The following is a 15,863-nucleotide window of genomic DNA, read 5'->3' as shown; positions in this document are numbered from 1 at the left end:
CCTCATTTTCAAAATCACTGCTTTCTATTTTTTCTAAATATTTCTGTATCCCAAGCAGGACATCAAAGATATGCAGAGAAACCCACAGAGGGCTCACTGACATAAAGGAGAAATAAATGGCTGTACTGCCTTTGCACTGAATGCTGTCAAATGAAAAAAAGTGAAAGAAATAAGAAAAATATTTTCCAGATGCAATGAACTTGAAAAGATTAAGGAAGTGTACTACCCGGAAATGTTGAAGTAGAATTGTTTGGACATCAGAGACAGAAGAGGAAAAGCAGCAGTAGACAACGTTTTTATGGGCATTTTTATCCTTTTTGGAGGTGGATAACTGGGGAAGAAACAAAATATTTAGCTGACAAAATGTACAGACTATTTCTCCCACAATGCACATGGTGTTTAAATATTTGCAACGTGGGAAAAGAAGTTAGCAGAAGGGAGATGTGAATCAACAAAATGCCAGCTCTCATGAGACTTCAAAATATTTTTATTTTCCATAGAAGCATTTGGAGAAAAGGGAGAGAAAGTTTTTTCTTTTTTTCTTCCTTGTTATAAAGGAATATATGAAACAGGTCACTTGACAAATAGTTTTGCTTTTCTGACAACAGTGTTCATTGAAAGCAATTTTTAGGTCCAAATTTTAAGCTTCAGATCATGGATTTTAAGCTGAGTTCTAGAACTCTTCCTTTAAAATTTCAGCTTTTACCAGGAAAAGAGGCTGATCTGCATAAAGGCAACATTTCCTCCCATGTACATACAAGCTTTGTTCTCCCCTAAAATACCACTACATGGAAAAAGTGTAGATCAAGGCATTGAAGCACTTTCCATCATGAATACAAAGCACAAAATGTAGCGTTGTGCACATTAAAAGAACTTACCAAGTAATTTTACTAATTTTTTAAACTATTTCAGAATCTGTTCCAATTATACCTATAAGCTAAAAAATCACTTTAGTTTTATATAGACCAAACCTTAGGGTATATGCAACAATGATGAATTGAAGCACTTGTACTGCAAAAATGTTATGAATCCTCAAGGAAGGGGATTCAAAGGCACCTTGGGAAAAGAATCCCTGTTCCACTTGCTGACTGCAAGACAATCCTCAAGTTCTAAATATTGTAATCAAGCTTGTATCGACATCAGTCCATCAAGCCATAATCCACATGAAAAAGATCCAGACAAAAATAAAATCACTTGAGAGTATGTGTTTCTGCACTCCTACAACTGCATTCCAAGTTCTTTTAAAATCAAGTTAGCCAAGGGAGAAGAAGATAGAGGGAGCACCTGCTTGCTCTAAGGCACCCCAAGGCCCTTCACTTGGTACAGGCAAACACTCTTGCAGCATTCTTTTCAGATGAATGCAACACAGCTAACAAGCAGGAGTTTTGGAAGAAAATTTCTCTGGTATTTAGAGTCATTTCTGGGTTTGACCTACTGGAGTTTAGAAAACCTCCCTTTCTCCAGTGCTAAACAAGTAAGAAATATTTTATTCAATTACATTAAATAGTAATTTAAATTCAAAATTATATTATTGACATTTAATTTTGCTCTTTTTAGTTACCTAGAACTATGTTAGGAAGACCTTGTATATGTGAAGATAGATATAAGAACACAGTACTCTCGGTTAGGAAGTGAATGGTTGATGGCCAACTCCCCAGGACTCAGTGTAAAATGTAACTTCTTCCTATTTCCATCACAAACTTCATCTTCCTGGCATGCTGCAAAGCAAAATACTTAACCCTTCTTTGTCTCAGCTCTCTCAACACCTACACTTCGGGGTGTTGTACAGCTTATAACATCAGTGAAGTGCTTCTCCCTTACTGTGTATCAGCTGAGAAGAGCAAAAATCACTGCAAATATGAAGATATTTTTACTGATTTCTTTGGAGAGTGGCAAGTGGGGCATGAATGGAAAAATGCATTGATTTATAATTAACATAGGTGAAAATCTAAAATTAACATAGGTCGAAATACAAACACCTGCCAAACAGACAGTGTACATCAGCTACTCAGCTATTGCTATTTAAATTCCACATCTGGGGCAGTAGCAGCCTACAGAAGAGAAAACTCTCTGCAGTGAATAAAAAAATAAATCACCTCACAGGGTCAGTCAAATTTTGAAAGTAACCAACTTTTTTCAAAAGCCTGTCAATCAGTCTCACACTACAGAAACAATGCATCTCTACTGTCTATAGGTGACAAGAGCTTTGATGAGATAATTCATTTGCCAGCACTACTGCTGCTCCAAGTGAAGATAAGTGGGACTGTGCAAATTGAGCTAATCGTCAACACTTGATCAAATCAATTAGCTCAAATCAACCCAAGTGTTCCTCTATCTGTAGTTGCAGCTCAACAGGGCTGCAGTCAGGCTACAATGGCAAATCACACATAAGGAAATGCAGATTTGCTCTGCATATCCTCCAAGGTGGCCAGATGTTACCTGGTTTTAGAGTTCCACAACTGTGTTAGCAAAACACCCTGACCTGCTGATCTGGCCTACATAAATCCTTGCCTGTGTCAACATGAACTGGGAATAGTACAAAGGAAGCTATTTTGTTCATAATTAAACAAAATAAAGAGGAAGAGCACAATCATGCTCTAGGAACAATTTCTAGGAACAATTCGAGGAACAATTTCTGCACAAAACCAGAGAATATTCCTGCCTTATATAGGTTTCAACTATTTCTCTGCAACAAGATAGAACTGCTTTGTAGAATAAGAGAATCCCGTCTTGGATTACCTTGATGAATTAGTCCTGAGATTCCAAGGTGCAGTCTCCGAGGAAATGAGAGGAAACACAACCAGTTTGTCCACTTGGTTCCCCCTTCTCTCTGCTGCCAAGAAATCATGCTGGCCACTGAGACATGGACAGATTACAGCACTGAAGAGTATTGGTGATTTTATTGATGAGGCTCTCAAATCATTACTAAAGCAAAATAAGTTGTTCTCTCCTCACCTAGTCAAATGGACTGATGACTCTTATCTCAGCTGTGGCAGCTGATTAATGAGGCTACTTTATCCGTCAGGTCCTTGACTCAAATTCACAGTTAGTCAGTGACCTAGCCAAAACCTTGGAGAGAACTGTCTAATGATGCTTGTCATGACTCAAATTATCTTGGCAACTCTACTTGCATCTTATCTGCCAAAAGAAGTATTCTTTGATAATCAACACAGCTGCCATGGCACCCTACTCTTCCTCTTCCCTGTTTGTCCTCCATGGTTAATATAATTAATTAATATAATACAATTCTTTATAGTTCCACCAAGTGCCTCTGTTTTCTTTCTTTCAGTGACAGGACAAATGGTGCTGCTTTATACAAACTCTAAAAAAAGAAAACAAAAAAACCCCACAGTGGTTTCACTCATGTTCTTATAACAACTACCCAAATGCCTATCTGAAATTATCCTTTTACTGCACAAGGCACTGTACAGACATACAGAAAGTGCTTTCTACATCCAAAGATTGAGTATGTTGTAGTTTGGGAGGGTGGGGTTGTTGGTTTGTTTTTTTGGAGTAATTTTTTCTAGTGTTTTAGTTGGTCAGGTTTCAGTTTGGTTTGGTTTTGGAGTTTTTTGGTTTTCTTCCTTTGAGGAAGAGGAAGATTTTGTGAGAATTCTGTTTTCTTGAAAAATATTTTCTTTCACAGCTAGTCTGACTCCTGCAGGACTACACACTTGTGTAACAGCATACTTTGTTCGGCCTTTAGAGACAAACAAGTCAGTAGGAGGAAGAAAACATGTAACTGAACTCAAAACTGTACTGGTTTTAAGGAGGTAAGAATTAACTTTCCTACAGTAGGTCTTATGGTGCTGTGTTTTGGATTTGTACTGTGAACAGTATTGATAGAGGGATATTTTACCTGCTGTGGAGCTGTGCTCACTCAGGGTCAGGGCCTCCTCCCTTTCTCACACTGCATCACCAGTGAGCAGGCTCAGGGTGCACAAGAACCTGGGAGGGGACACAGCTGAGACTGCTGACCCCAGCTGACTACAGGGATATTCCAGACCACATGGCATCATACCTGGCAATAAAAACCAGGGGAAAGAAGGAAGGCAAATGACATTCAATTTTGTGGCACTTGTCTTCTTCATGTCACCTTTACATGAGATGGGCCCCTGCTTTCCTGGAGATAACTGAACACCTGCCTTCCCATGGGAAGCAGAGAATTAATTCTCTGTTTTACTTTATAGTTTGTACAGTTTTGCTTTATCTATTTAACTGTCTTTATCTCAACTGACAAGCTCTGTCAGTCTTACCTTTCAGATTCTCTTCTCCATTCTGCTGAGGGAAAGCAAGCAAGTGGCTGCCAGCTAGGGTTAAACCAAAACAAAACCTCAAAACAAAGCACCAACGACAAAGGCAATACAGTATTTTATGTCTGTTATTATTCAAGCCACATATTATTATCCTCCACACAGTCACCCAAGCAGAAACAAACAGATATACCTTACAGGGTGTTATGAGATTAATTAGTTAATAACTAGAAAACAATTTGAAGGTGTAATGCCATGTTACAGAAATGCTAAGTACCGTAACATTATATATGTAGAAATGAAGGTGAGCTTGCCAGAAATCCTGATACTGACTGCATGCAGAGTAATTACAGGAGCAGTTCAAGTTATTTTCTTGCTTAATATAACAATCCATATCCCACACCATCAAACCATTGTTTCCAAAGAGTGAGTATTGAGTGGAAGTAACAGCTCACAATAATGGAACTGCTCTCTGGAGAACACAATATGTATCACTACCTCATAAGAGATACAACTGGAACAGAACAAACTTCAAATGAGCACAGGAACCAGGGTGAAGCTATTCTTTTATCCATGCAAGGACTAGAAAAAAAACTAAGAGAAACTTAAGAAAAAGCATCTCAAAAGAAGAGTTTTAATCCTGTCTTTCATGCCAGTGCGGTGCCTATTAACCTCACTGTACCAAGGGAGTTCAGCATTAGCCACAAGGTCTCAGAACCTGCCCAGAGCAATTTAGGGAGGTTTCCTTACTTACATGCACACACATGCATACACTAAAATTAAAGGCCAGATTAGGCCTCAGCTTCAGCAGATTTAACTCAAGGATTGACAGGAATTCCATAGAACTAACTCTGCAATTGTCAAGAATAAAATAATCTTCAAACCCCAAGAGATCCAGTTCTGAGCTTGGCAGTGTCCAGAGCAGAGCCCAGCTCCAGTTCGAGCCAGTTTTACTACACAACAGTATTAACTGAGCCATGGAGTAACCTTTAAGAAGTGAAAAGGATGATGAGACAAGGAAAAATTCAAATAAACCAAAAAAATACATGCTCACATTACTTCACGTCTCTATATTCCTTCATTACTCTCCAGTCATGTCTAAGTTGAAGATTTCTGTGAAATTGTCCTCTTGCATACTTCCTGACACTACTGTGTAACTGAACAATGACATGATACTCCTCAAATCTGCACACTTAATTACACTCATCAAACAGCTCAACTTCAATTAAAAAGAAAACTGAATTTTGGAAGGATGACATTTTTTGGAAAGATGACTTTTTAGCATGACTTTAGTTTATCAAACTATTTCTCTCTACAATTCTAACTACACAGACTCACAAAACCTATGTTCTTCAAATAAGTATTCTGCAAATTATGTCTATCAAGTATGCAACACATATCTGGTAAGTTACCAGCTGGTAAGAACAAAAGGGAAGTGGCAGCAAGCTGACTTTGCAGTACTATTGCCTCTTGAACTCTCCTGCTTACAAAAGTGAACCTTAAAGTAACACAGGCTTTAGAGACAAAACTCTCAACAAGCACAACAGTGCTCCTGCTGCTGTACATCATTTAGAAGGTACACTGAAGGAAGTAAACATCACCAAAGCTGAAATTCTGGGTCAACATGAAAACACCAATTCTGGCTCACCAGTATGCAGAGGCACACACAAATGTGAAAACAAATGACTCGGAAAATATGGTCAGCATCTCCCACACTACTTGGATAGATAGTAATTGATTACTCTGTAGTACAGGAGATGCATGAAAGTGATATTACAACGTGAATAACCAGATGACACAGCAAGAGCTCACCTCCTGCACAGTGCAGGAGATGAGTAACAGCTTCCTCATCTCACTGACCAAGGGATGTGTAGGATGCAGATCTTGCTGGGCATGGCTCCTTCACTCAGTTATGCATTCCAATTGTCCTCACATTCCAAGACTGCTACAGGAGATGAGAACATCTTTCTGGTCAAACCTCACTCACTGAGATCAGGTTTAAACAACCATCAGACTTCTACTGCAGCTGTGAACAGCTGTTTGTACTAACCCTAAATTAAGGGTCCATAGAGATTCCTGTATAACCATTTTTAAACCTTCACCTGAAAACCTAATCTGATGTTGTAGAAGGCCTCAGGTAGCCCATGGGAAAGTTTTGTGTGAACATGGAGCTTTCCCAGGGGCTGGCCTGGGAGCAGAGGTTTTCCCAGGAACAAACAAAGGCACCTGCTGTTTACAGAGTGTGTATTTTGAGTACTCCGTTGTTTATAATGAAAACATCTGTGCAAGAGATTCTGCCCGCTCTGACCAATGGACTGTGTTCTGTCCCTGGAGTAGTGCTCGTGTGTATTTAAGGAGCGTGTGTTAGAATAAACATGTCTCTCTTTCCTGTCTTGAGAGGAGACTGCATTGCTGTGTTTTATTACAGCTGTCCAATAGTTAACCCTTAACTAGCAGCAATACCTGGAGGTTCTCACCGAGCATTGTTCTCGGGACTTCTACCGATGTTAGAGCATTGGGAATACCCGGGGCTTGAAGCCTGCCAAAACCGGGACGGATCCCTTAGAGAGCTTGGAGCCGGAGTCAGCACTGTGAGGCTCAGGCAGAGTTCAAGCTGTCTGGGTAGCAGTGGACGCCACCCCCTGGAAGCAGCAGGACATAAATCCACGGGACATCGGACTGTTTTTCCCTTCATTGAAAAAGGTACTGTGTTTCTGCCCCCCAGGATAGGAGCAATTCTACTGGGACACGAGTATACTAATCAGCTCCTAGTCCAGACCAACAAACCCCTGACGTAATAGTTAGAGGGAGAGGGCTCTCTTTACAGACGAGGAGTCAATTATCTAAAAAGCAGGAAAACGTACTTTCAGCCTGGAGGAATGTCGTGATTGGCATGAAAATGCCGGTTTCTGATGAAGCCCTGTACGTTCTACTAGCTTGGGCAAGAGACTGGGGTTTCTCTGATGATGCGGAGGTAGCATTCTCTCCGTCAACATGGCAGATTCTTGGAGAACATTTATGGGACACCCTGCGGAGGGGGATGCCTCATTGGGCCTTTTAATTACCACATGGGGAATTATTAATAGAAATATGACGGGAGGGACCTCGCAGAGCAGTGTGGCACCGGGGGAGAGTGAGTCGGAACGAGCAAGATGAGGAGGACTCCGCCTGCCGGCCCGATAGTAGGCAGGGCTGCACAGGGGCCCACTTGTTCGGTGATCTCCCCTGGAAACCCACCGAGTCCAGCGGCTCCGAGCCCAGCCGGGCCCTGCCTGCTGTCAGCTCTACCGAGCCCGGCAGCTTTGAGCCCCAGCTGCGCCCCATCTATCACCGGCCCCACCAAGTCCAGCGGCGCCCCAGACATTGTACCCGTCACTTAGGCACTATGTCCCACCGGTATACCCTTCGCCAAATGATTATAGACGGCCAGTATACCCTTCACCGGCAACAGTGCGATGGTTGCCTGTAGCGGCAGATACTGGCGCTGATCGCCTCCCACCCTTTGCTCCACAAGCGATGGGTGTCCCTTCCCCGCGAGTGCTTGAGTTTGAACACCCCACTCGGGGCCAGCCGCTGGCTGATGTCACCGCAGCAATCACTCCCAGTGCTCCTCCGTTGCCTTTCGCAGAGGCTACGTATGCCAGGGATGCCGCTGCCAGGGCGGCAGCAGACATCCGCATGGCGGCTACAACAGCCGAGCAAGTGGTGGCTACACTGCAGTCTGCAGTAATGGTCTTAGCAGCTGCTGGCGCCAGCAAACCGGTGGTGGGGATGTCCCCACCAGCACCGCCCGCAAGCCCATGGCACCTGACAGCTACAGCCAGCCCACTCACCAGGCCGGATCCGCGGGCACCGGGCTTTGTGGTCGTGGGCACGGCACCAGACCTCTTCCCCCCCACCAGCATCCAAGCCTGGCCTGCCCTTGTGGCCAGGGCCATGGTAGCCCGCCTTTGATTCAGCGGGGGCGGGGCTGCCTTCTCTTTCACCCCCAGTGTTGCAGCCTGCCTGAACAGAAGCGACAGATCCCCCTCGGGCCCAGGAGGTGCCCCCGCCACCTCGGAGGCCATGCCCCGCCTCACTGACCAGGGAAGATGTCCCTGCCTGAGAGCCTTTGGGCGGGGCCCCTCATTTACTGCCTACGACGGCTGTGTCATCTCCCGCTGAGCAGGCACCACCCTCATCGCTCCCACCCTCATCTATCCCACCCCACGCCAATGTAGCTGATGGTCAGCACCCCTCATCCCAGGGGCGTGCATGCCCTACATCAAACAGCCAGCACCGGGATGGCTCAGCGGTGTCTCTCCGGAGTCATCTCTGGACGCTTTCCCCGTGCTCAGTCACTGTGGAGCTGAAAAATCACCATGATTTCTGGGAAGCAGTTAAGCTTCAAGCTTTGCAGCAGGGGGTTTGGGACTTGTTGGAGTGTGTGGGGATACCTAGAGGTAGTGTTCTTCATGCAAAAGGGGTGGAAGAGGGGGTGCAGGTAGACACTGGTGGGATCAACCTGATTTCAGAGGACGACATGCTGCAAGATTGTAAGGATACCACCCAGAGGCAAGGGGATAGTCAGGCTTTTTCCGTGTTTAAGGCTGCTCCTAACACAGGGCAACGTGATAGGCACGGGGTCATAGCCTGGCATGTAGTCCAAGATTTACAGGACAAGGTTGCACGACATGGGCTTGGATCTATGCAAGTTATGCAAATTATTAGGGTATTAAATACGGATCTGCTGGCACCATATGATGTTAAGCATATAGCCCAAGTGCTGTTTCAGCCTGTTCAATTTAGGGTTTTTGAAGATACTTGGAGGCAGATGGCTGAAAGGGCGGCCAAAGAGAATATGCTGCACCCTCATGCAGATCCCAGGTGTGTAGTGGGATGTGACACTCTAATGGGGAGGCTTTGTTTTTCTAATCCTGATGTTCAGGCTACCTGGGATCCCTTGGTCCTCGAGCAGTGCCAAAAAATAGGTTTTGCAGCAATGTTAAAGATGATAGAGGCAGCAGCTCCCAAGCCGAGATATGTAAAGATAGTTCACAGTCCTAGAGAGCCATTTTTACAATTTGTTGAAAAAGTGGCAGCAGCCTTGGAGAAAAAGGTTGAAGATGACAATTTGATGTTATGCAAGCAGCTGGCCAGAGACAATGCAAATGTCAATTGTAAAAAGATTATATAGGCTTTGCCAGGAGATCCATCATTAACTGACATGGTTCAGGCATATGTTAATGTGTTACCATAGATCATGAGATCTCTACACTAGCAGCTGCCATGTGGAACTACCATGTGATTTCAGGGGGTGGGCAATGGAAATAAGGGCAAGGATAAGCAGAAGCCACAGCAACAAAAGGCTGAGGGGCCCACTTTTCTATGCTCTAAGTGCAAAAAACCGGGCACTTTGCAAATCAATGTAAAGAAACACGTTAACAGCCAGGGAAATGGACAGATGAGCGCCAAGGGGTACAGTGTGCAGATGTTGGATCTAAGGAAACTGGAGTCTTTGAGCTCTCTGTGCTTCCAGGCAGAGACCTCCTGGAAAACACTGCATTGGACCTGAAACCTTGGAGAAGATTTGTAAATATAAACAATAAGTTAGAAACCACAAATGTGTAGTAGGGTTAGATGTGTGTATTTTCACTGGGTGACGGGTTTTAAATTTGGGTTTTTTTTATGTATAGTGGTAGTTAGGGGACAAGATGGAGAATCTTGGGCGGTGTCTTTCTTCTTGTTCTTCATCTTCCCTTCCTTCTTCTTCACAGAAATTAGGTAGTTACCTTTAGATTGGTCAGTTGAAAGTCACTCTAGGGGTCATGGGAATCTATTATTGGGTCAAGAGTACAAATAATATAGGTGGTAAACTTTTATTGGTCTGTTTAGCTTTAAAAGGCCTTGAAACAGGCTCAGCTTGGAGCCATTTTTCTACTTCTAGCAAGGAGCTAGAAGTGCTGTTATGCTTTCTATAAATTTTGATAAGATATAATAAACAACCAAGTCCGAACATGAGAATCTGGCTCTACTGCCTTTTTAATAATCCTGGATCCGAACAGAAACAGACGAGACTGAGACAAACCACTAACATAGTGTTGCAGTAAAAGCCTGAAAAGCCCTAAACAGTCTTACACGCAGATACAAGCAGTACCTCAGAACCCGGCCCTGGTACAGGGGTACACTGCACAGATACAAGCAGTACCTCAGAACCCGGCACTGACACAGGTTTCCTCAGCCAATGCTCAGCCAGTACCCGGGGAGATCAGCCGGAGTGGATGCACACACCACAACAACAGTCACATTAGACTCTAACAGTGTCCATAAGGTTCCTCTGGACACCTTTGAACCTTTGGGCCAGGGGCTGAGTGCACTGCTTGTGGGACAATCTAGTGCTACTCTTCAGGGTATCTTTGTTCACCCAGGTGTCATAGATGCCGACTTCATGGGTCAAATCTCTGCCATGGTTTCTACACCTTCCCCCTCAAGTTACTATCCCATCAGGAACTCGTATTGCTCAGCTTGTGCCTTTTTGTTCATGTGTTCTTAGGGCTGATCAACAAGAGTGTAAAAACGGTGGCTTTGGATCTACAGGACCACCACAGGTCTTTTGGACTATGCACATCTCCGATCAGCGCCTACAGATGATGTGTACTCTGGTCTTGCCCGATGCCAGCCTGCCTCAGATTCAGCTCAGAGGTTTGATCGATACTAGGGTGGATGTAACGGTGATCTCCCTTTCTGCCTGGCCTCCCACATGGCCACTGGTCCCATTTGGCCAGGCCATTGAAGGGGTGGGGGGTACAGCACAGACCTTTATAAGTCAACGGCCTGTGTTGTTCAAAAATTTGGAAGTGGGGACAGCCACAGTCTGACCCTACATTACCACAGCCCCAGTTAACCTCTGGGGGCGGGATGTTTTGGCGGTCTGGGGAGTGCGACTTGAAGTACATTTTTGATTGGGGCCACTAGGATGAAGGGCGAGAATTATCCCATGATACCTTTATGGTGGTTGACCAACACTCCCATCTGGCAAAATCAGAGGCCCTTAGCGAAAACTATGTTGCTCATCCTTCATCAATTAGTTGAAGAACAATTACAGCAGGGACACATTGAATCTTCTTACAGTCCCTGGAATATGCCTGTTTTTGTGATAAAGAAAAAGTCAGGGAAATGGAGATTGTTACAAAATCTCAAGAAAATTAATGCGGTGATAGAAGGCATGGGGGCATTGCAGCCTGATATGCCTTCGCCCACCATGCTCCCAGCAGGATGGGCCATTCTGGTCATTGATATGAAGGACTGTTTTTTCACAATTCCTTTGTGTCCTGACAACAGACCAAAGTTTCCTTTTACAGTGTCTGCAATTAACAACTCGGAGCCAGAGCAGAGATATCAACAGGAGGTCTTGCCACATGGCTGTTGTAAAAGCCCAACTATTTGTCAATGGTATGTGGCTCGGGCCTTGTCTGGAGTTTGTGAGCAGTTTCCTGACGTGTATTGTTGTCACTATATGGATGACATCCTAATAGCAGCTTCTACTCCAGATGAGTTGCTGAGGCTAGAGACTCAGCTGCTCGCTGCTTTACGCTGTTATGGACTGCAAGTGGCCCCAGAGAAGGTCCAGCGGCAACCTCCTTGGAAGTATTTGGGGGTCAAGATCTTGGATCAAACGATTCAACTTCAAGAGGTGCAATTTGTGGATTCTATTAAGACTCTGAATGATGCCCAGAAATTCCTGGGTGTTATCAGTTGGTTACATCCTTACTTGGAACTGACCACGACTCAGTTGTCCCCACTTTTCAGCATCTTAAAGGGGGACTCTCATCTGGATTCACCTCAGAGTTTGACCCCCAAGGCGCAGCAGGCGCCAAGGGAGGTGCAGCACACTTTTTCTACTCGTCAGGTATATCGGGTAGATACTTCTGTTGATATTTCTTGTTTATTACCAATCCAGATTTGTATTCTACAGGTATCATTGGCCAGTGGAACGATGAATGGCCTGATCCCTTGCACATTCTAGAAGGGGTTTTTTGCTGCATCAGTTAAAGAAGACGGCAACTATGGTGTTTGAATTGTTTGCTTGATTGATACTCAAATGCCGTCAACGATGTCTGCAATTGATGGCAGCAGATCCTGCAAAGATCATTCTTCCTGTAGAGTGGGAATTTTTTGAAGGGAGCTTTGTTAACAGCGTTCCCTTGCAGAGCACACCGCAAGATTTTACAGGACAGATTGTCTACCATCTGCCCTGACATAAGCTATTACAAATGGTGAAAACAGTTAAGTTGTTGAGACCCAAGAATAGTCGAGTACCAGTGCAAGGTCCTACTGTCTTCACTGACAGGTCAGGCAAGGCAGGGAAGGCCATTGTTACCTGGGAGGATGAGTCTGGCTGGCAAGTGTTGTAAGGCCATGAGACAGGGTCTGCCCAATTAATTGAGTTGAAGGCTGTCACAATGGCATTCCAAAGGTTTTCTCAGGTACCCTTGAATTTGGTCACTGACTCTGCTTATGTTGCAGACATAGCTCAGCGCTTGGATTGCTCACTTTTGAAGGAAGTCAATGATGCTGTTTTATTTCGGCTGTTGAAGGCCTTGTGGTGCGCGATTCAAGTCCGAGTTGATCTGTGTTACATTCTGCATATACAGAGTCACACAAATTTGCCAGGTTTTCTGACAGAGGGTAATGCCAGAGCTGATAGGCTGGCTAACCCTGCGTGGGTGGCACCTCAGCCTGACAGGATTGTGCAGGCTAGGGCATCACATGGCTTTTTCCATCAGAATGCACATACTTTGCAAAAGCAATTTCATTTGACGACAGCTGAGGCTCATGACATTGTCAGTTCTTGTGCTGACTGCCATGGGCTTGCTGCGTCTTTGCCTGTGGGTGTGAATCCTAGAGGTTTACGGGCCCTGCAGCTTTGGCAGACAGATGCTACCTACATCATGGAATTTGGAAGATTTAAGTATGTGTGTGTGTCTGTTGACACCTTTTCTTCTGCCATGTGGGCATCTGCTCACACTGGGGAAAAAGGTCGCGATGTGATTGTCCATTGGAGGATGGCCATTGCAATCCTAGGCATACCTTCCACTGTGAAAACCAACAATGGCCCTGCTTACCTCTCTCAGAAGATGAGGCAGTTTCTGCAGATGTGGGGAGTCTCGCATAGCTTTGGCACTCCACATTCTCCAACAGGTCAAGCCATTGTTGAATGCGCTTATGGTACACTAAAGCATGTTTTGGACAGGCAAAGAAAGGGAATAACTGGAGAAACACCTCACATCCGATTGGAAAAAGCTTTGTATACCATCAATCACCTCACAGTGCCACAAGATTCAAATAATCCTGTTATCATAAATCACTTTGCCTTGTTACAGGCCTTAGACGGTACACGCCTGCCTCAGGTGAAGGTCTTTGTACGTGACCTGACCAGGAACAAGTGGGAGGGCCCGCATGAACTTATTGTCTGGGGTCACAGGTACGCTTGCATTTCAACGGATACCAGGGTACGCTGGCTGCCTGCAAGGTGTGTCCACTCTGACCTGCAATGTCAGAACCAAGATGTGGCCGGTGTACAACCTTCAAATGCTGATCAATATTCTGATGGCCCACCAGATGTATTCTGTCCCTGGAGTAGTGCTCATGTATATTTAAGGAGCGTGTGTTAGAATAAACATGTCTCTCTGTCCTGTCTTGAGAGGAGACCGCATTGCTGTGTGTTTCATTTCAGCTGTCCAATAGATAACCCTTAACTAGCAGCCACATGATGTAAGTGGTAGTATTTAATATTTAATTTAACTTTCCTCAGTGTTTTCTCAAATGCTATCTCTTTTTCCTTGCAATTCCGTTGACAAATTTTGCACATTCTCATAGAAATTTCCAAAGCCTCTCTTTGCAAAGCCTCCCCATATTAACTAGCTTTACCAAGTTCTGCTGCACTAATCTTTTGACAACTTCATGACCAGTGTGGGAAATGTTCTCTTGAAGCCGAGGACAGCAGAGATTCAAACCATGAAAAAGCAATGGGCAGAAGACAATCTCTCAGAGATCACATTCCATAAAATTGAATTGGCAACATTTGCTCAATCTACTGTAGGTAAACAGTGAACTATTTTCCAACTCATTAACTCAGAGGATAAGATATTAAATAAACCCAGGGGCCTCATGCTTTGTTATCATATTTGAGACTTGTCCCAAACTTGCCAAATGAGTTCTCCCGTAGGAAAGAGAACCTAAGAATTGAGTTGCAATTGCATAGCAAACACCCACCTAAATCCTTGGATGACAGACAAAACAACTCTGCTTACTCTGTGTTTCTAATTACTAGTCACTTAGCCTAAATTATTAGCCGTGTCCTCAGCAGAGATGTATGGTACATGTAAATCTCCAAACAGGATTCTAATAGAATTATCTAATTCTATTAAACCACAAACAACTATCCATTAAATATTTATTAGAAAGCTTGCATTCACTTAAAATAGATTGGTATGTCAGCAAAACACTTCACTAATCCCTTCTTTGTTTCAACCTTCCATGCTAAGGGTTCAAAATTAGCTATCAGAATCACACTTATTGATTTTGTACAAATTAGCCAGCTAATCCAAGTCAATAAAAATAAAAAGATCTGAAAAGAATTTACAAAATAGACTATGGATTTCTCTGAAAAATACACTGTTTAAATAAACAAGTTAGTTAAATTCCAAATTACTTGATTATGTAAAGCTTTTCAGCTCATTCTACCACAGGGCAAAGGTGATAAATTACAACTAATTCAATTTTATTTGTAGCACCAATGAGATGCATTTAAAGAAAAAAAACTGTTTAAAGAACTTAAACAATTCAATAGTATTTTAAGTTCTCAGAACAGTTGTTAGGTTGGATTTTTCTACAGCTTACTTAGTTTAACCTGGCACCAGAGCAAAAGCAGTATTTCAATAATCAAAGGGAGAAGCAACTCAAAACTTTCAAAATCATGAACAACAGCACCTATTCACCTTCCAAAAAAAACCCAAAATAAATTAACAAAACCCCACAAAATCAAAAAAACCACAAAATTAAAGAAATTACGAGGGCAAGTAAGAAGAACACAGGGCACAAATAGTCAAATGCCACATTATCACTACAGTGGTATGAGTTATGCAAAGCCAATCTTTATGTCACATTTTGTGGCATATCCCACTTTGATCATCACAGTTTTACATATATTTACATACACAATTGAGTCATTCCAACAAAATCCATTCTGCTTACTGCTGAAGTGTAACCAGCCCCTAGTGACACACATCTTCTAGAGTCATCCCCTCAGAAAAATATAAATAGCTGAAAGAGTAAAATTTAAAAAATCCTCATGCAATACTACAACATGCCTGTCCCAAAAGCAGACACAATTTTGTGTTCTTGAGGCCAGGAATCATATGAAAGAAAGGTAGTCTCTTCCTCTCATCTAGCTTTCTCTGAGTGATGTACTTTTCCATCCCTCTCATGATATCTGGAACTTCTCTCTATATGAATCACCTCCATGGAAACTCATCACACCTGATGCAACCGTTGTAAGCACTGCTACCATTCCACAGGGGACACTGGGTGCTGCTCAGGATCAGACTGGTTTAAAATGCCTGAGGGTGC

The 15,863-nt window shown here is 43.5% G+C and overlaps 1 pseudogene; it reads left to right on the top strand.

Moving 5' to 3' along the window:
- The first annotated feature begins 8,775 nt into the window (after positions 1-8,775).
- Positions 8,776-9,492, top strand: LOC148222002 (endogenous retrovirus group K member 5 Gag polyprotein-like; annotated as a pseudogene).
- Positions 9,493-15,863: the final 6,371 nt, after the last annotated feature.

This window comes from Sturnus vulgaris, chromosome 15 (genome assembly GCF_052056855.1).
Source record: "Sturnus vulgaris isolate bStuVul1 chromosome 15, bStuVul1.hap1, whole genome shotgun sequence".
NCBI lineage: Eukaryota > Metazoa > Chordata > Aves > Passeriformes > Sturnidae > Sturnus > Sturnus vulgaris.
This window is presented reverse-complemented; position numbering and strand designations above follow the sequence as displayed.